Source organism: Sapajus apella, unplaced genomic scaffold (genome assembly GCF_009761245.1).
Source record: "Sapajus apella isolate SASKATOON/1434 unplaced genomic scaffold, GSC_monkey_1.0 scaffold120, whole genome shotgun sequence".
Classification (NCBI taxonomy): Eukaryota; Metazoa; Chordata; class Mammalia; order Primates; family Cebidae; genus Sapajus; species Sapajus apella.
The window spans coordinates 3015765-3037736 of record NW_022437060.1 but is presented as its reverse complement, the minus strand read 5'-3'; the positions used below and the strand labels follow the sequence as shown (position 1 = coordinate 3037736).

Genomic DNA, 21972 nt, shown 5'->3' with positions numbered 1-21972 from the left:
CTACTCCTGGTCCTTTAAATAGCAACCTTGTGAAGCTGAGGATGGCAATGTCTACTGCAGGCAATCTCAGGTGTCCCATCTGTGGGAGTCAGCATTCTAAGATAGTTTTCAAGATTTCCACTCCATGAAATATGGATTAGTCCTGGGTTAGACAGTGCATGAGGAAGCTATGTTATACCTCATAGTTGATGTCATAAAAGGGAGACTTTAGATTGACATGATGTGACCCGATAAGACCTTAGACAGCCCTGAGGTCTTCCTGAAGGAGATGCTCCATTGCTGGCTTTGAAGATGGAAAGACTACCTTCACTGAGCCCACAAGTTTCTAGGGATGTTATGGACAGCTTACTGGATCCTCATTAATTCCTTCTTGCAGCTCAATCACCTTTGACCTTTGACTCCAGTGACTAAGAATAGTGTTCATTGAGAGACCCTACTTTGTACTATGCACTGTTCTTCAAATAGTCACGGTGGAAGACTGAGCTGTTAGCATAAGATTTCTGTCATGATCAAAAATGTTCTCAAACTTCCCCGATGACAGTCAGATAAAACCCATGAACATGACATCCTCTTTATTTTCGGTGAAACCTCATTGGTGACCCTAAATTATATGACTCAGCTTGTGATGTACAGTATCACTCAAGCTTGCCCCTGAGACAGGGTTGGGATGAAGAAATTTGCCGGATGGATAAATCTGTCTGATCCTAAGCTAAGATATCCAGAATATCTTCAAGTATCTGGATATTCTAAAAGCTGGCCATACTCCTTAATTCAGTGGTTTCAAACATGTGCTTCCTTAGATTAGTGAAAAATATTGATTTCATGTTTTGAGATTGGTTAAAAAGGTATGTGGTTTTATTAGCAAAGTTCTCTAAAGTGCTGAAAAAGCAAGAGAACCAACTACCAACAAACATAAACTGGAATGATAGCTCAAATTTTATTGTTTTAACCCATTTAACGTATCTCTGATTCTCTAAAGAATATATGTAACACCGTACTCCTTGTTATTTTACGATTGTCCTAGGTTTTTTTCTGTCTAGGCTAACTTGATATCTGTGCCATCCTCCCCAGGCCAAATCTCCTCTTGGTATGAAGTTCAGTATTTCTTAGGTCATCAGAGAAAAAGAATTAAATCAATATATACTAAGCATCTAGTGGGCCATCAAGTACTGTGCCTTTGTGCCTTTTTCATACAAGGCCACATTTCCGTTCCAGTTAGGATTTTCTGAGGTAAGCACGAATTTTTCTATTTTGCAGGGTAAAAAATTAAGAATAAAAGAGCTAAATCACTTGCTCTAAAGTCCCCATTCACTACAAATATCCATGTTTCTTCATTACAAAGTGTCAGTTGTGTTACCAGGAGAGTAAAACTTCAACCCGATTGCCTGGTTCCCACACTGGGAGTCAAGCTCAAGCTCATGTCGCCTGGGTGAAAACCAAGAATCCCATCCCCTAGACCACCATGGAAATGGGAACCATTGCTGTCTTATAGACTTCTGGACTCTATAACCCCGAAGAATGGGGAAAGGGGCCCCAGAGGCTCAGTGAGTTTACCGTTCAAACAAATACTGTGAACCCAAAAAGTTTTGTGAGAGAGTGATTTATTAGAGAGAGAGAAAAGGCAGCTCCCACGCTGTGGTGAGAGGGGACCCAGAGAGGGAATCCACTTGGGCAGGGGAGGCTGAAGTTTTTTTTTTTGCTTTTTTAAAGCTATTCCCTCCCCATTCATGTTCCCGTCCAATGAGAGGAGTGCTTTCAAACCTTTGGATTGATTGATCTTTGACTCTGTTACTCAGTGGCTACTTGTTTTACAATTCTGAGTCACAGAGCCCCCTCCTTCAAGAGCCCTTTAGTGCGAGTTTTGGGGACAAAAGCCCTAGCTGGCTTGCCCTCCTGCGGGGATGGTAGACAAAGATCTTTACCTGGTCCATGGGGAGGAAGGTGCCCAAAGAGCCCTAGCCACCTTCTGAGGCAGGAAGCCAGGGAATTCCTGCACTTGAAATCACGCCCCTTGCGGACCCAGGAAGAGAAGTCCCCCTCACACCGTGCCTTGGTTGTAAGAAGCTATGACAAGTTAACTGATGCTGCTCTGACTTCAGTAAGTTTAAATAGTCTCAGTTTCCTACAAGAGGAAAAACATTACCTGGGTAAGCCCAAGCGTCTCTTCATAACAATTGTGCTGCTGAATTGGGGTCGCCACCCAAAAGCCCACAAAAATAAAAACACCCTTATGCTCATTCCAAACCATTCTCCTCCTAAATGAATTAAAATCTAAGAAGCACTGCAAGAGCATAGGAAGCCAATCTTGAGTTAATGTGCGGCATCTCTGAGAATAGAAAGAGGAGGGAGAAGATGAGATTGGTGAGGTAGGTCTCTCCAATTCAGGCAGCATGGCTGAAGCACATAGAAGAATTACTGAAGACTCAGACCTCAGTCAAGCTGTTCATGGAGGCAAGGTGAGGACAGACTCTTTCTTGAATGTGGTAGAAATAGAGCCAGACTTAAGCAATATCTGTCTTAGTTAAGCATTGTTGATTTTTTAAATATGACTGAATAATCCCATGTAGCAGCTTAAAACAACACAGATAAATACAAAGGTTTTTTTTCTCTTTCCCAAATTTCTTTGGAAATCACCAAGCCTAATTTTAGAATACATTAAACCAATCTTATATTAATCACTAATTTAAAAAAAAATTACCGTTATTAGAAAAATGGAATTTTGCATTTTTAAAAGATGTCTTCTGACCTTTGGAAATCTTTGTTCTTTAGTTAATTGTATGCAAATAAAAAATCAGTGAGTGTATTTAAATGTAAATTTTACATCATTTTTTCCCTTCACTTTTAAAGTAGTTCTAGTTCTTTCATTAGTTTTGTGCCAAGATATCAAAAATGTGACTTATTTATGTTTTCATTTTTTCAGTATACCTAAGATGTGAAAACAGTTTGTGCCATCATTAAAAAGTCATTTTAACAAATGACCCTAGAAAGTCTCACTACTTCCAACCACCTTCCTCTCCCTCTGCAGAGGAGCCAGAGCATGGAGATTTATACTCCAAACAAGTTGGAGTACTTTGTGCCCTAACTAAGGTTGCTGTGAGCCCAATCCTTATCATGCTGTCACCACTTCACCAAACCAGAGGCCTCCGCCCATGACTCCCCTGAGCTTGTGCAGTTTCTATGTCAGTTAAGCAGTTATAAGTAAAGTCAGCTATTTGACTGATACTAATGTGGAACCAAAGGAACATGAGGACAAAGGGGGTTGAGGGCAAATCCTGCTGAACATGTGGTCTGTGCCCCACACTGTACAAGGCATTTTGTGTATTCTATGTCATTAATAGTTTTCACTGTATTCATTTCCAAGTGACAAATATTAGTATCATATTGAAAAAAAAGTCAAATATCAAACAAGTAAAAAGCATTTAAGTCTAGATGGTTTTCCTGAGTCCAAATCTCTTGAGGTGATATGATTTACATTGTTATGTTTATTTGGCTTCTTTGTTTCACCTTCCTCCCACTGCCTTGCATTCCCCCAACCATACACATATAAACAAAACCAGAAGGCTTTCTTGGTCTTGCCTTATATGTAAATTCAACAAATAGCATTCATGGGCTGCGATGGAAGGGCTTTGCGGAGGGCTCCTCTAAAACAATAATTCACCATTGTGTTTTTCACCTTTTGAAATTTTCATCATTTGAATCCTTAGAGTATTATAGGTTTCATTTGTCTTACTACACACATGTTAATCGTTGTAAGCATTTGTCTTGCTTCAACCTTGCCTATGCCTTGTTCTAAAGGTAATCCTAAATTAGATAAATAAAAGTTATTGTATTTGAATCACCTGAACTAAATGCATAATTTTTATTTTGATACCAAGCCCATGCTGGTAGGTTGGATCACATGACATAGAACATCCAGGAACCTGTCTCACCCGTGATCTCCACAGGTGCTGCATGTCAGCCATGAGCAGCTCAGAGTCCTTCACCCATGCTTTCCTTCTTTCTCCTTCCTAACCCTGCAAGATTTCTTAAAAATTGGCTGCCATTATTTCATAGGATGAATTCGTTAATTTCTATCTAATCCCTCAATCACTCACCTGGCCCAGGCCTGATCAGTCTGATGGGAGAATAAATGCATAAAATTGTGGGAAAAGAGCTGACCTTTATCCCTCTTCAATCCATGATTCCATCCATCTGTAAAAGGTGACAAATAATACCTGCTTTTGAGTGCTATGAAAATTACATAGAAAATACCCCTCTCAGTGCTCTCTATATGCATTATTTGAGTTTAGTCATTGTATCATTTTTAGAGGGCCAATTTCATTTTCATCTTAAAAATTAGCTGCCATTATCTCATAGGATGAATTAATTAATTTCTATCTAACCCCTCAGACAATGAAAGACAATTAAATAACAGACACATTATATGAATTTTAGTGCTTTAACAGTGCCTTGCACATAACCAATATTACACACGTATATAGCAAACTCCCTAAGTATGTACCCATAATCTATCCATTAGTCTATTTTCTATTTGTTTATGTATCCATTTATCTGTGAAGAGGAACTAAAAAGTAAATCCATTCTATGTAAGTTGGCGTAAGTGATCCTTCAAGGACAGAATACAGAGAGATATCTAAAAACAAATAAAATAAGTCCTTTATGGATTTATATTTAAGAATTGTACACAAAAAAGGCTTAGAAATACTTAAAAATATATAAAGTACTGGCCAAATCTGAGACGCAGTTGGAACACATTCTATGTGCTCAGAGGAGGGGGAATTACAGGCTAAGGCAATCAGGAAAGCCTTTGGAATATGGAACTTAAAAGATGAATAAGGGAGATTACTACTGTTTGCTAGGCACTAAGGATAGATATAGATAATTTGTATGACTTATCTCACCAATTTTCACAGCACTGCGAGGTGGATAGTAGTTGTCATCATCATCGTAGAGTTGAAAAAACTAAGACCAAGCTCACACAGCTGCTGTGAAACAGAGCAGGCATTCTGGACTCACAGTCCTTTATTCTTCATGAGATGCTGCCTCTTCAAGGATGAATAGAGACCTGGTTGGGGAAATGGCAGACTCAAAGATGTGTCAGGGAAAGAGGGAGGAAAAGGCATTTTATTGAAGTAAAAGGCAGGTACGGGATAGTTTTGGCTTTTATATTTATTTTAAGATAAAAGAAAAAAGAGAAAATGTAATCACTATAGACTATAGCACAGTTCAGCATTTTTGAAGTGTTTTGTACATAAATCAATAGCTAAAAGAGAAGACTGAAATGTTCTCACCACAAGGAAATAACAATTAAGATAATGAATATACTAATTCTCTAATTTGATCATTTCACAGTGTAAACATGTATCAAAATATCACCTTGTAAATTCAACAAAGAGCATTCATGGGCTGTGATGGAAGGGCATCACAAATATATGCAATTTTTGTCAATTAAAAATTAAATAAAAGTTTTAAAGTGAAGAAAAAATAAGACAAAAATGATGGAATGTCACTTTCAAGATTGTTTTATAAAAGACTGGTTTCTGTCTGGAACACTTTCCCTGGTCAACTAGCTTGCCAGCTCTAATGATACTAACTGCTATACAGAGAGGCCCACTGGCAAGGATCTGAAGGCAACCTTTGGTTAACAGTGAAAGAAATAAGGCCCTCAGCCGAATGGCTCACAAGATACACCATCAAGCCATATGAGTAATCCTGAATAAAGTCCTTCCCAAATCAAATCTTGAGATGAAACCACAGCCCCTGCTGACACTTTGCTCACAGTCTGTTGGACCCTGAAGTCGAGGGTCGCAGCTCAGCTACATCCAGATTCCAGGTACACAGAAAATGTAAGATAATGAATGCTGTTTCAAACCACTGCCTTTTGGCAATTATAGCAATAGAACCCTAGCACATTGTGCTATGGGAGTTTAAACTTTATTGAGTTTTTGTGTGTGTGTGTGGGCATACACACACACAGAGAGATACATGCACCTTAGAATCTCATTACTTTTTTATGATTTAGACAGTCCAATGTACTGTCCAATCTGGATACATATTTCCAAAATAAGACAAGTCCTCAGGTGCTAAAATGAGCTGAATACCATTAGAAATTAAAATGGAGCCTGGGTACAAAATAACTCTCATATCTCATAAGCATTAGGCATAATAGAGGCTTACTAAATTATATTTCTACTAGAAAAAGAAATCCTGAAAATCAGGAAGATAACAATTTTTTACAATACAGAAAACAACCTTCTGCGAAATTCAATGCATACTCCTTAATATATTTTCTTATTTTTTATTTTATTTTTTTGAGATAGGTTCTCACTCTGTCGCCTACACTGGAGTTCAGTGGTGCAATCATGGCTCACTGAAGCCTCAACCAGCTGGACGAAAGAGATCCTCTTGCCTTAACCCATGAGTAGTTGGAACCACAGGCGCCTGCCGCTATGCCCGGCTATATTTTTTTAATATGCAAAGATGAGGTCTCACTATGTTGTCAAGGCTGATCATGGGCTCCTGAGGTCAAGCAATCCTCCCACCTCAGCCTCCCAAAGTCCTGGAATTACAGGCATGAGCCATTACGTCCAGCCTTATCTTTTGATGACAACATTGCAGGGCTAATTCAATATTTCCTGGAATTATTTAATGGCATTTACTGTTATCGTCCTCACCTACAGGCAGTGGCAGTATTCAGTTTTTCCTCTCAAAGTTTTCCAGGGATAATTAAGGAGATTCAAGGGGCATCAACTCAGCATCTCTGAAAAGATGTAAAAATAACAAGAGAAACAATAGAAAATACTCAAGCAGCACCAAAGAAAGCTGAAGGTGTCAGTGAAACTTCTCTAATATAATATATATTAGAGAAATGTGCATTTAAAGAAATACGTACTTTAAAAAACCTATCTAATTTTTTATTGTTAACTGAAAATTCTAAGTTGAAGTAGAGCTGAGAAATGGAACTTTAAACCAAATAAAGCATGGCTCTCTAGTCCATTGATTCAAGGGACCCAATCTACTGATCTCTTCTTAGAACATGAGGCAGAAACCAGGCAGTACTTGAGGTGAGAAGTTCCCAACTGTGCAGTAATTGCTAATAAGCACAATAAACAAATGTTCTTACCAAAAGGCAAATCGACTGAAATTGCTACAGCAAGGACAATACATGCATAGAGAAATGAGTTAAAGAAATGCAACCTAATTGAATACATTGTATAACTTACCACCACAGACCTAAGTTAATACTTAATATAATTCTCAGAAAGCAAGAGAGCATGCAATAATATGTGCAACTGCATAAACAGCCTAAAATTAAATGCAGTGGAACTATAAAGTAATGAGACTGTTGAGGTGTATATGTGTGCATGTTCAAGTGTATTTTTGTACAAAAATGTAGCAGAAATTAGAACTTTTATGAGAGTGCTGTTGCCTTTTCTTTAGAAAAAAATACATGTATATTGCAGTGATATTATACATGTCTTAGTTTAGTAATTATGAGTATTTTTACTTACGGACCCCTCAGAAACAGTTGCTGATTTTAATATCACTCAAAGCATCATAGAGTTAAATCGTTAAGCAGTTTTGTATTGGGGATTTTAGAATTATGTATGGATATACATCTATTTATCTTTTACACGAGATTTGAGCCTGATTTTTAAAAGACAAACTTAATCAATAAAATATATAAATACTAAAATATGTTCTAGATATACTTATAAAATGTGTTATAATAAATTTAAATATATATATTAAATTTAAAACATCAATTTGAACAGAACATGATGAAAGTAATATGTTGGCATGCAAGTCATAAAAAATCACAGAGCTTTTAAAGACGTTTTGTTCCAAACTTCCTGGAAGCCAGTGCTAGAATTGTGGCTAAGGAGACTGATTGCATGACTCACTAGCTAAACAATTTGTTTGTTCTTAAATAAGAACATAGGTACATAACACATAAACTCTGGGATAATGATAGGCACTAATGTAGGACCTAAGCATTCCTGACTCTTCCATTTATTAACTATTTAAGGATCAACATGAACACTTATTTGAAATGCTACTTCGTTTCTTTGAAAATAGAATTTCATTGTCCCCAGGATGTGAATCAAGCCGGCATACAACAACTGATGTTCATGCCTCATAAAAATTCAAACAAATACGTCTGCAAATAAATCTATCAAAGTTGAACCATGTTGTAGCATGTACTAGAATTTAGTTCCTTTTTAAGTCTAAATAATATTCTATTGTGTCTAAGATACTACTTTGCTTGTCCGTTTAATTATTAATAGATATTTAGGTTGTTTCCACCAGTGGGCTATTGTGAATAATGCTGATGTGAATATTGGTGTACAAGTACCTGTTTGAGTCTTTGTTTTCAATTTTTGGGTATACACTGAGAAACAAAATCACTGGATCATATGATAATCTTATGTTAATCTCTTTGAGGAATCACCAAGCTGTTTTTCATAGCAGTTGCACCAGTTTAAATTTCCACAATAAAGGAAATAAAAGGGTCATTTTTTCCACAGTTTTCACTAACACCTATTATTTTCCTTGAAAAAAAATGATACCTCAGTTTGGTTTTGATTTGCATTTTTTAAATGATTCAAGTTATTAAACATCTTTTCATGTGCTTATTAGCCATAGTGTTTTTCCTGGAGAAATATATATTCAAACCTTTGGTCATTTCTGAGTTGTTTTGTTTGCTGTTGAATTGTAGAGACCCTTTATATATTTTGTATACTATCCCTTATTAAATCTATAACGTGAAAATATTTTCCTATTTCATGGATTGGTTATTAACTCTTCTGATATTGTCTTTTGGCAAAAACTTAATTTTAATGAAATCCAGTTTATCCATTTTTCTTTTTGTTGTCTATGTGTTTGGTGTTGTACCCAAGAAATCATCACTTATTCCAATGACATTAAGCTTTTACCAAGTTTCTTCTAAGAGATTTATTGTTTTAGTTGTTACTTTTATGTCTTTGATGTTCTTCGTATTGATTTTTTATATTGTATAAAATGAGTTAACCTTCATTCTTTTGTACATGGATATCTAGTTTTCCCGGCACTATATGTTAGAATGACTGCCCTTTCTTCATTCAATGGTCTTGGAACCATTTTTCAAAATCATTTGACCATTTATGCGAACTTTTATTTTGTGGCTCTCTTTTCTATTTAATTAGCCAAAATGTCTGTTGTAGCATGGAGAGAAATGCCAGATATATGTGACAGGGAGGAAGGCAGCAAATTACACTGCCGTGTGTGCACCTATGCAACAAAACAATCTTGCATGTTCTTCACATGTACCCCAAAACCTAAAATGCAATTACGGTTGTTATGACAGTATAACATTGTTTTTATTACTGTAGCTTTTAAATAGGTTTTAAAGTTGAGAATCTATCTTGATCCTTCCTTTTCAAAATTGTTTTTGCTATAAGAGTTTGCATGAGATTCCAAATACATTTTAGGATTCTTTTTCTATTTCTGCTAAAGCACCATTGTGATTTTGATAGAGATTGTATTGAGCTGTAGAAAGCTTTGGGTGACATTGTTATATTATCAATATCAAGTCTTCCAATCCATAAACATGGAATTTGTCTCTATTTATTTATTTCTTCTGAAAATTCTTTCAGCAAAGTTTTGTAGTTTTCAGTGTGGAATTCTTTTGCCACTTTTGTTTTGCTTATTTCTTATTCTTTTTTAGTAAGTACTTTTTTTCTTTATTTTATTGTTGAAAGCTTATTGTTAGTGTATAAAAACACAACTGATTTTTGTGTATTGATTCTGTATCTCACAACTTTGGGGAATTTATAGTTCTAATAAATGTGTGTGTGTGTGTATACATAATTTTTAGCTTTTTTTTTTTTTTTACATAGAAGATTATGCCATCTGTGAACAGGAATATTTTGATGTCTTCCTTTCCAATATAAATGTGTTTTATTTCTTTTTCTTGCCTCATTGCTATTTCTAAGACCTTCCAGTACTATGTTGAGTAAAACTGATAAATGTGGGCACCCTTATCTTGTTCCTAATCATAATGGGAGAGATCTTTCATCTCTTAGCAATTACTATGATGTTAGCTGTGGGTTTTTCATGCACTGACTTGATCATATTGAGTAATTTACTTGCTTTTAGTTTATTTAGTATTTTTGTCATGAAAGGGTGTTAAATTTTTCCAAATACTTTTTTGCCTCTATAGAGATAATCATTTTCCCTTTGTTCTAATAATGTAGTTTATTATATCAATTAATTTCCATATCTTAAATCTGATAATAAATTCTTACAATCTGAGAATAAATTCCACTTGCTCATGGTATACAATCTTTTTAGTATGTTGTCAAAATTTATCAGTTTTTTTGTTGAAGATTTTCGTATCAGTATTCATAAAGGTTAGTAATCTATAATTTTCTCTACTTGTAGCATTTCTTTCTGATTTTGGTATAGGGGTAATAATAATCTCAGTAAATAAGTTAAAAAGAATTTCCCCTTCTTCGATTTTTTGAGTGATAAGAAACATTGTTAGTTTTGTTAGTTTTTTATGTGTTTAGTAATATTTACCATTGAAGCATCTAGTGGAGGGCTTTCTTTTTTGGGAGATTTTCAATTACTGTTTTAATCTACTTACTAATTAAAGGTCTATTCAGGTTTTCTAGTAATCATAATGCAGTCTTGGGAGATAGCGTGTTTCTAGGAAGTTCTTCATTTCATCTAGGTTATCCAATTTGTTGGCATACAGTTGTTCATACTATTTATTTATGTAAAGTCTGCAGTAATATCTCAAATTTTATGTTTGATTTATTCATTTGAATCTCCTTCTTTTACTCTAAACAATCTAACTAAGATTTGCCAATTTTCTTGTTCTTTTCCAATAAACAATGCTAGTTTAGTTTTAATTTGTTCTTTATGTAGTTCTTTATGTTGTACTGGCCCGAGCATAGAAAGTCAACACCAAGACAAAAGTATGCCAAATTACAGGATCTTTATTGCCGGTGGCCACAGAGGACTTGCATCTCTCCAACCCGTGGTCCCGAAAGGAGGTTGTCAAGACGTTTTATACCCGTAAAACCACCTCGGGGGTGAGGGTGAGGGGCAGGGGTGGGGGTAAGAGGCTTCAGACATTCCAAGGGCTAGTGGATTCTGTAAATCACCTCCTAGGCGCAGATGAGGGTGAGGGGCCCCAGACATTCTGAGGGCTAGGGGACTTTTGACATTCCGATTGTTACTTAAGTGGTTTACAAAAGTCCAGATTAGTTTACACATTGCCTGAGTAGGGTTTAATTTACAGACATTAATTACATATTACAAGTTGCAGGGGCCAAGATGGCATGGGTTTGGACTGCTTGCCTGTCACATTTGGGGTTACAGAGAGCAGATTCAACAGAAAGCCAAGGTATGGTTGAGGTATGCAGTTTTATGGGACTTTTACCATGTCACATTTAAGTACAGTTAGATTCTTGATTTGACATTTTTTAAAATATACACAATTACAGCTATATCTTTTCCTCTTATCACTGCTTTCACTGCATTCCATAAGTTTTGCTATGTCGTGTTTTTATTTTTATATTTCCCACAGTATTTCCCAATTGTACTTGTGATTTATTTTTGACTCATTGGTTGTTTGTGTTAATTTCCATTTATTTGTGTATTTTTAAGTTTTCTATCTGTTATTTATTTTTAGTTTCATACCATTGGGATTAAAAAATACTTCACATAATTTTAATATTTATAAATGTATTAAGACTTGTCCTGTGGCTTAAAACGTAGTGTATCTTGAGAAATGTTTTATATTCATTTGAGAAAAATAGGTGTTCTGCTGATGCTAGGTCAAGTTTTCTATATATCTCTGTTAGACCCAGCTACTTTAAAGTGTTGTCTAAGTCTTCTATTTTTTTTGAAAATCTTCTTTTTAGATGATCTATTAGTTATTGAGATTGAAGATTTAAAGATTCCAGTTATTATTATGTCTATTTCTCCTTTCAATTACAGCCACATTTGTTTCATATATTTTGGGACTCTTATATGTGGTAAATATATGTTAATAGGTGTTCTATCTGCTTGGTTAATTGACTCACCTTTTATATATAATGGGTTTCTTAAAACTGTTTTGTAACAATTTTTAGTTAAAGCCTATTTTGTCTGAAATTATTGTAGTATAGTCATCCCTGTTCTCCTTTTGTGTCTGTGTTTTTGGGGTGCTGGTGAGGCACAGCTCCCCCGAGAGAATGTTGTAAGTTCCTGGTCTCCACCCTCTCTGGAATGACAGAGGGAACCACAGCAGGTGCACGGTAAGCTCATAAATACTGAACGCAAGAAGCGTTGCAGAAGGGTGATTTTATTTAGGTAGAGAAAAGAGGGAAAAAACGGAAGAGAAGAGAGAAAAATCTTCCATGAAGAAGGTGGAAGGGGGCTCCAGAGGGGAAATCCAGGAGGGAAAGGAGAGCTCCTACTATGTGGGAGGGGATTCCAGAGAGCGGGAAATCTGGTGTGGGAAAAGGAGCAGGGGAATTTATCGTGGGTGAAATTCCCACCTTCCCAAGTTCCTCTGGCCAATGAAAAGAGCTCCTTTAAACTTCCACTGGCTTGATTGACTCTTAGTTCCTTCCCATGCCTTTGAAATTCAAACATAAACTGTTAAATCTCCCAGATAGAGAGAGATGGGAGCAGGGCATGGAGCTGGGAAATTCTTGCCTTTAAAACTATGCCCCCTCTTGGACCCAGAAAAAGAACACATTCCTTCACTTTGATTACTATTTGTATGAATTATGTTTTCTTATATATTCATTTTCAATCTGTTTGCCTATTTAATACTAAAATGAGATACTCATAGAAGGTAGCATACAGGTGGACTCTGTGTTTTTATTAATACTGCACATCTGTGATTTATAACTGAAGAGTTTAATCCATTTCCATTTAATGTAATTACTGATAAAGACAAATTTACTTCTGTTGTTTGTTATTTTTTTTTCTGTATTTTCTTTAGGCTTTCTTTGCTCCTCATTTCCTCCACTATACTTCCTTTTGTATTTGTTGAGATTTTATAGTGACACATTTTGTTTGTCTTTTTTTTTTGTATACTCTATAGATTTTTTCTGATTAACATAGAGATTAAACAAAATAAGAAATTATCAGAATGTATTTTGAATCAATCACAACTTAACTCCAATTATATATAAAAATTCTACTTCTATATATTTATATCTCTTTTTATATCATTTATGTCAAAAGTTATATCTTTATACATTTATGCCAATAGCATAGATTTATAATTGTTTTATATGTTTATATGTTAAATTACATAGAAAGTTTAAAGTTGAATTAAAAAGAAAAACTACAATAATATTGGTTTTAATGTTTGCCATGTAATTACATTTACCAAAGGCTTTCTGTCTTCATATCAATTCAAATTACTCTCTGGCATTCCTTCATTTCAACTTGGAGGAATTCCTTTAATCTTTCCTGTAGGTTGAATCTAGTGGTGGCTAACTCTCTCAGCTTTTGTTTTCTAGAGATGTCTTAATGTTTTCCTCATTTTTGAAGAACATCTTTGGCAGATACAAATTTTTATTTTCTTTAGCACTTTAAAGATATGATCGCACTGCCTTCTGGCTTCTAAGATTGTTGAGAAATGTGCTGGTAATCTAATGATCCCTCCTGTGTGTGAGTTGCTTCTCTCTTGTTCCTTTCAAGATTCTCCTTTTGCCTTTAGCTTTTAATGGGTGGATTAAATACATCCTAGTGTTGACTCGTTGACTCTTTTATCTTCCTTGAAGTTCGATGACCTTCTTAGATTTGCAGATTCATATCTCTCTTCATATTTTATAAGTTTTAACTATTATTTCCTAAAACAGTCTTTTGACACCCCCTTCTCTTTTCAAGATTTCTTAAGCATGTACCTAGTCTGCTTAATGACATCCCACAAGTCATGGAGGCTCTGTTCATGTTTCTTCAGTCATTTCTCTCTCTCTCTTTTTTTTTTTTAACTCATCCTCATTATTTGATTTTTTGTTTCTTCAGGTTCACTATTATTTTTTCTGTTTAAATTTTTCATTAAACCTTCTAGTTAATATTTTATTTCAATAGTTATATTTTTCTGCTCCAGATTTTCCTTATGATTTCTTTTCCTAACTTCTACCTCTTTGTTGTATCCTCATTTTGTTCATATATAATTTTTCTAATTTCTTTAATTCTTTGCCCATATTTTCCCCATAACTCTTTTAGAATACTTAAGACAAATAATTTTAAATATTTGTATATTAGCTTTAATGTCTGAGCATTGTTAAGAGTGGTTTCTGTTTACTTGTTTTGTTCTATTGTATTAGCTGGTCTTTATTCTTCTTTGTATGATTTACAAACTGTTGAAACTTGAGCATTTAACTATTACAATGTAGTAACTCTGGATATCAGATTCTCTTCTTTTGTAAAGGTTTTATGTATGTATGTATGGACGGATGCATGTTCGCATGTCTGTATGCATATATTTATTTATTTATAAAAGACTGTAATTCTCTTGAGACTTTTTCAAACTTCCTTTCGCAAAGACTATGATATATGAAGGCTCTCTTCATATGTACCTGAAAGATGATATGAAATAGACAATCTGAGATGGAAATCTTGCTCACAAAGTACTGGAAGATTGTTGCTCATGTTCAGCTAGTGTTCGGACAGAGATTTGCAGGAACACTAGGGGTTTAAACAAAACAAAACAAAAAAATAAACCTAGAAAAATAACAGCAGGCATTCCCATTCTTTGTGTTGGGGCATAAAGTGCATTCTGTGCTGGAGTACTCCAACAATATTTAGATATGTTTTATCTGGGCCTAGGATTCAACCCGAGGTGAAAGTTTAAGCTCTCAATATTTTATGTTGTTGCTGTTGAATGTCTAACTTTCCAGAAAGTTTTATTCCAGTTTCTCCTCTAGGCCTTAGATGTCCTATTGTAAATGTCTCCACCTGGAATCATTTGTCCCTGGCATCTGCATCACCTTGTAGCTTCTGTGAACAGTGCCTGCTGTTTTTCCTGGTTGAGTTAGACAAACAGAAATCATTATTTTGCTTCAGTACTTTAGTTATCCTCCAGCCTGGTTAGGACACACTTACACAATAATTTGCAAATAAGACCTGCTCTGCTTTCTCTGATTCAAGGGGAAAATAGTAGCCAGCTGCTACTGCTCAAGACCAAAACTGCTGCCACACTGAGCAGGTTGTAGAGCAGGGATGAGTAAAAAGAGCATAAAATTTTATGACTGTTTTGGAAACAGCTTTCTCTTGATTGAAAATTTACTTGGATGACGTAAACCTTTGGCTATTTTCCAGACCTCTTACAAAGTTGGTTCAGTTAGTTTCTGGTAGTTTATTCAGTGGATGAAGGAGCACTTAATGCTCCAAGTCTTGGAGAGCTTAGTGCTTCTAGCCTGCCATTTTGCTGATGTCACTTCTCTTACAGTTATTTTTAAAACATTGTTCTAAAGGCTTGTTTAGATTAGTGGATGATAACATATGAAAATTATTATTTTTTGATTGCCAGTAGCACTACAAGTGTTCCTTAACTTTGCCAAGGAGATACAATACATTTTTTATGTTGTAAGTATTTTGTTTCTTGAACATGCCGCTTTATATATTGAATGTTTAAATTCAGATAAGTTTTATAGGGTAAATACAATTAAGAAAAATTCTTATTATATTTTATCAGATATTTCAAAAACACAACTGAAGGAACTTATATTTTCTGAAATTTATAATATAAAAATGAAAAATAATCAATAGCTGATTATAATGTAGGATATATTTGTTATCCTGAGATTCTATTAATTTCAGGAAATACTTCCAGGCTATCTTATATAGGCTTTCAAGTTTCCTTTTTTTCATCCTAGAGAATGTTAAACTTCAGTTTTGTCTTCCTGTTCTTATTTCCTCCATTCTTCTACGGAAAAATGTAAAATGCATTCCTAAAAAGTGTTAGCACATTTGCATGTTTATTGTTTTCTCCTCTCCATTCATTACAAATGCATGCATTATTTTTAGGCCAGCAGCATAGGGTATTGCAGAGGCCAATAAATCATATTGCTCAGTAACACTGCGCAAGATTTGCTGCCTAGCTTACTGACCTCCCAATTGTATCACTTTTTCTGATATCCTGACCTATTGAGTTAGGAGATTTTAAATCTTGCAATGCTAACCCGATCTTTTCATTCATTAGGTCATTGCTTATTCAATTTTATATTAACTCTCTATAGTGCTCATATTCCCCGCCAGTTGTATAAAGAAAGAGGGTGTCTGGGAGACCCTATAAAGTTTGAAATTATTAACAATTCAAATTATTTCCTGATCAGACAAATTTGTAAAAAAGGAAGAATGAAGAAATGAATGCTTTTATCATGGTAGATCTAGTCAGACCCACAGCCCCCATACACCAAGGGTTTCAGGGATAAGGACATAGTGTATATGTCTGATCAGAAATAAATGTCCTCATGGTGTGATTCTTTTAATTATCTTAATAACATAAGTGCTTGCTGACATATTCTTATTTGTTTCATGTGTCTCTTACTGGTTTCCCTTTCCTTCAGCAGCTTGTCTTTTTCTACCACCATCATCAAATCCTAAAAACCTAGACTTTGAACAAATCCAACAAAAGAGTCTCGTATATCACTTACAGAAGAGATGACAAAATACCAGAATCCTAGTATGTGTTTCACAAATATTGATTTTGAATTTAAGTAAAGATTGGTAGGAATTAATGGGAAATTGAAAACTATAGTAGACTCTAATAATGTTATATTAGTACTTAACATCCATATTTTTCACAAAATCTGTATTTCATAACAAATTTTCATGTGCATTACATAATTTTCATCCCCATAATAGCCCTGTGTAGTAGATGCTACTAATGTTTTTAATTATAATTATTATTCATGCTTAAGGTTAGTGAATTCTCGTGTTGGACCAGTGTTTAGCAGATCATCAGTTTCAGAGCCAGTCCTCAAGTCATGTCTTCTAACTCTAATTCCATATTTTTAAAGAATAAAGCAGCGTAAGTACTTGTTAGATGTTATGACATAGACAGTCTGAGATACAAATCTTGCTCATAAAATACTGGAAGTAACTATATCTGTAATAATTAATAACTTCTATAAGAAATGCCATTTTATGCCCTTGCTATCAGTTAACAAGTTTTGAGCATAAAAGATTTGACCATAAGCAAATAATAAATACATAAATAATAAAGGACAGTGGGATGAATAAGATAAAGAAAAAATAAACTTTAACATTTAAATCAAAATTTAGAAATTTTATAATTAAGATGGTCATCATTTCTGACAAAATATTGAAACAGCTTTTTAATGAGATAAATGACAAGATAGATAAAATTGTGGTATCCATTTGAAGTAGCAGTAGGTTTTGTAAGCTAGTTTGGAAAGTGACAGACTTACTGAAACAACATTTTTTTTCCCTGTAAATGAAAAAGCTAGAGAAACATAAAAGAAAGATTGTATATAAGAAAAACAAAGTAAAATATTTAGTAGACATAGTCCATTGCCCTTTATGAAATATTTATATGCAGAAGAAGTTTTCTTAAAGACATATTTGTAGAGTATACAATTTTTAATGCTCTTATTTCATCTGTTACAATTTGGAACTTGCTATGTAGGTAAAAACAGCAACATCATATGCTTGAGGTTTTCCTCTTTATCACCACCACAAAAGAAAATAAAATATGGAGTTTAAGATTATCAAAATTATTATACCTATTAGCTCTTCATGTAAAAAAATTCTTGTGGAAAGAAAAAATAATCAAAGATATTTTTACAAAAATGTACATATTTATCTTAAAGCTTATGGAGCAATACTGGTAATATGCATACATGAGACAGCTCTCATCTCTTAATATGCAATTCTTCCTTGTCTGTTTACTGTTTAAATAGATTTGTTAGTTTCATTTGCAATTTCTCAAACTTGCAGACCTTTCGCAGCTATATCTGACACTTCCACATTTAGAGTTGGTAACATGTAAGGAATATTTATTCATTCTGGATTAAATAAAAACGTGGTAAAATATGATAAATCTTGTTAAAACTTTCTCTCTCCATCCCCGCAAGGGCACATAACCTCATTTGATGTGCTTAAAGGTTCATCAGTATTCTACCTAGCTTGAAATAACAGTTGGCAGTTATCAAAAATGATTATTGTAAATTGTTAACAAATATTTTATATGTATACTTTATCCTTTTCCACAAATTTTGGAACAAATTCATCTTCACAAAATAACTCTATAGGAACTAGAAAGAGTATCTCTATTTCCATTTGATACATACAGAAGCTGGGGCTATGAAAAGAAGCCAGGATTGTGGTAAATCTAATAACATACATCCTGGCATATAGTTCAAGGTATGGCAATTAGCTTACATACAAAGTATTAGAATGATGAAGGAGGACCAGTTGTGGTGGTTCATGCCTATAATCCCATTACTTTGAGAGGCCGAGGTGGTCAGATCACTGAGGTCAGGAGTTCCAGACCAGCCTGGCAAACATAGTGAAACTCTGTCTCTACTAAAAATACAAAAATTAGCTGGGCGTGGTGGCAGACCCCTGTAATCCCAGCTACTCAGGAGCCTGAGCCAAAAGAATTACTTGAACCTGAGAGGCAAAGGTTGCAATGAGCTGAGATTATGCCACTGCACTATAGCCTGGGCAGCAGAGAAAGACTCCATCTCAAAAAACAACAAACAAACAAACAAACAAACAAAAAAAAGAGTGATGAAAGAGGTAGAGGAGGGTGAGGAGAAGAAAAAGAAAAATACTGATAGTGCCAACACTGGAAAGGATGAACAGATAATGAAAAGTAATTGAAACTGTCATTTACTAGTGAGAATGCAAAATGTTACAGCCAATCGAGAGAACAGATGGAAGTTTTTTATAATGTTTGAAATACAGTTACCATGTAACCTAACAAACCTACTCTTGGGTATTTACCCAAGAGAAAAGGCAGCTTACATTCACACAAAAATCTGTACATGAATGCTTAAAGTAGCTCTATTCATACTCACACCAAACTAGAAATAACCCACATGGCTTTCAATGGTAAACTGAATTGCATCTGTACAATGGAATCCTGCTAAGGAATAGAATAAGAATGAACTACAGTATTGAGCTACATAGCAACTTAGTTGAATCTCAGGGACATTATGATGAATTGAGAGTCAGTTTCAAAAGTTCCTTGCTGCATCCTTCTCATTATATGATTTTCTCAGAAAGACAATACTAGAATGATGGAAGAAAGATCAGTAGCTTTTCCAAGGTTAGGAGTGGAAGACATAATACAACTATTAAGGGATTACAAGAAGGAGTTTTTTAGAATGGTGGAAACTGTTTTGGTTTCTGGTTGTTGTGGGGCTATGTGAATCTATGAGTGGGTTGAAATTCATCAATTTTTTTTTTTTTGATTTACAAAAAAGATTTACTGTAAGAATTTAAAAACTAAAATTTAAAAACAGACTCTTTAAAATTTTTGGTTAAATTTGAGATTCACAAAATGGTAAATAAAGATAATATAATGAAATGTTCAAAGTTCTGTTTTCAAGCACAGCCAATTTTCCTATTTTATGTGACCCCAAATGTAGGCTTTCTGTTTAGATGGCTTTCAAAGTAGGTGTTATATGCTCAAAATAGTTTACATTTAAAGGGACTCTCTTTTTACTTTTTAGTCAGAGTTGACCAATTTTTAGATAATTTTATAATGTCATTGATTGGGAGGGGACAAGCTAAAATTAATTTTCTCAAAGATGGTTCAGAATAAGACTACAGACTGATTAAAGAGGAATTAATTTCTGTTCTTACTTCTAGGATTCTAAAATTCACAGTAGTTGCCCATAAATATTGAAGGCAGATTTTTGAATTCCTCAGGGGTTTCAATTCAAAGTTTTATATTAATTCTGATTAACATGCTAATGAAGAATGAACTAATTCAATACTAATATGTTAGCATTCAGAAATTACGCTGATAATATCCTGTAGATAAATTCAGATTTCATTTAAACTGTTTCCTTTCTATCAGATTATTTTGGGTCATCAAATTCAGATAGAAGTTATTTATGGCTTTTAAATTATAGTTTTTAACTAGATATAATTAAAGAAGATCTGCATAATAGTGGGGACTCAGTAACATAGATATTGAATAAATAGTTTTTCTAATAAATGAATAGAAGAAAGACCCGTGGCTGGGTGTAGTGGCTCATGTCTAGGCAGGCAGAGTGCTTGAGCCCAGGAATTCAAGACTAACCTGGGCAACATATTGAGACCCCATTTCTACAAAAAAAAAAAAAAAAATTAGCTGGATGTGGTGGCACACACCTGTAGTCCCAACTACTCAAGAGGCTGAGGTAAGAGAATCACTTGATCCCAGGAGGTGGAGGTTGCAGTGAGCCATGATTGTGCCACTGCATTGTAGCCTGGGTGACAGAGTGAGATCCTGTCTCAACAACAACAAAAAGAAAAAAAAATCCCCCTCAACAGCCCCCACAAATCTCTTTGGATTTAACAGCTTTATTGAGAATTTATATATATATACAATTTATATATATATACACACACACACATATATATATATACACACATACAATTTTCCTATTAAAATTTAAGTATAAAATTCAACAGATTATAGCATATTTATAAATTTATGCCATGATAACTACAATCTAATTTTAGAACATTTTCATCACTACAAAAGTGATATCACACCCATTTGCAGTTACTCTCCATTCCCCACTCCAAACCCCACCTTTAGGCAATCATTATATAACTTTCCATCTCTATAGATTAGCCTATTGTGGACATTTTATAAAAATTGAATCACACAATGCATGACCTATTATTACTTATTTCACTTATTATCATGTTTTTGACGTGTATACATGTTATAAAATGTATCAGTGCTTGTTTATGGCTTAATAATCTAGGTCTGAATGCTTGACATTTTGTTTATACATTAAATGTTAATGGACATTTGGGTTGTTTTCACATTTTGTTTATTTGAATAATGCTATGAAATTCACTTACACATCTTTGTTGAATCTATGTTTTCACTCTCTTGGGTAGATACCTAGGAGTGAAATTTTTGAGTCTTACTGTAACTTTGTTGAACAGTTTAGAAAAATGTCAAATGGTTTTCCAAATTGGATATATCATTATAGATATTTGCCAGAAAATTACAAGGCTTACAGTTTTTCCATATCTTGCCAACATATTATTTTGTATTTATTATTATAGTCATTTACTAGGTCTAAAGTGGTATCTCATTGTGGTTTAGATTTGCACGTTCTTAGTGACTGATCCTGTTGAAAATCATTTCATGTGCTTATTGATTGTTTATGTATTGTAATCCTATGCCCATTTTAAATTAGATGATACATTTTTATATTTTGGGGGTGTAATTGTCCTTTATGTATTCTGGATTGAAGTTATCACATAAATGATTTCAATGTATTTTCTCTCAGTCTGTGAATTGAATTTTGAGTTTTTTGGTGTGCTTCAAAATGCACAAAAGTTTTTAATTTTGTTAACAAGATACAACTTCAGATGCATGCAGAAAATGTACACTACCAGGCCCATGTAAATAATAGCATTTATTGCTAGTTCGTGTTAGGTTGAATCACAAAAACAAATGTCTCTTCGTTAACATGAATTATGCACTGACTTAAAGTAGTGCTACCAATGTTGGATTGCTGCTGATAAGGAAATAGTAGTGATAATATTTTAGTCTTGCTTTCTGGTAGTTGTAGTTTGTGTCTGTAAGACTCTGAGTTTATCTTACTGTGATTCCTGAAATCAGGAGATGGCCAGAAGAGATGTAAAATATTGACAGCTCTTCAAGGACTCCAGTTCTGCCTTTCTGAGGCACATGATAAGATTGCCCTTCCACATTCTTTTCGAGCTTTGCCCACGTAATGTGAGCAGAAGGACAAAAATAATCAACACCAT

General features: G+C 34.3%; 1 pseudogene; it reads left to right on the top strand.

The window, feature by feature from the left end:
• Positions 1–2390: 2390 nt before the first annotated feature.
• Positions 2391–21972, top strand: part of LOC116538556 — a 47530-nt pseudogene continuing 27948 nt past the window's right edge.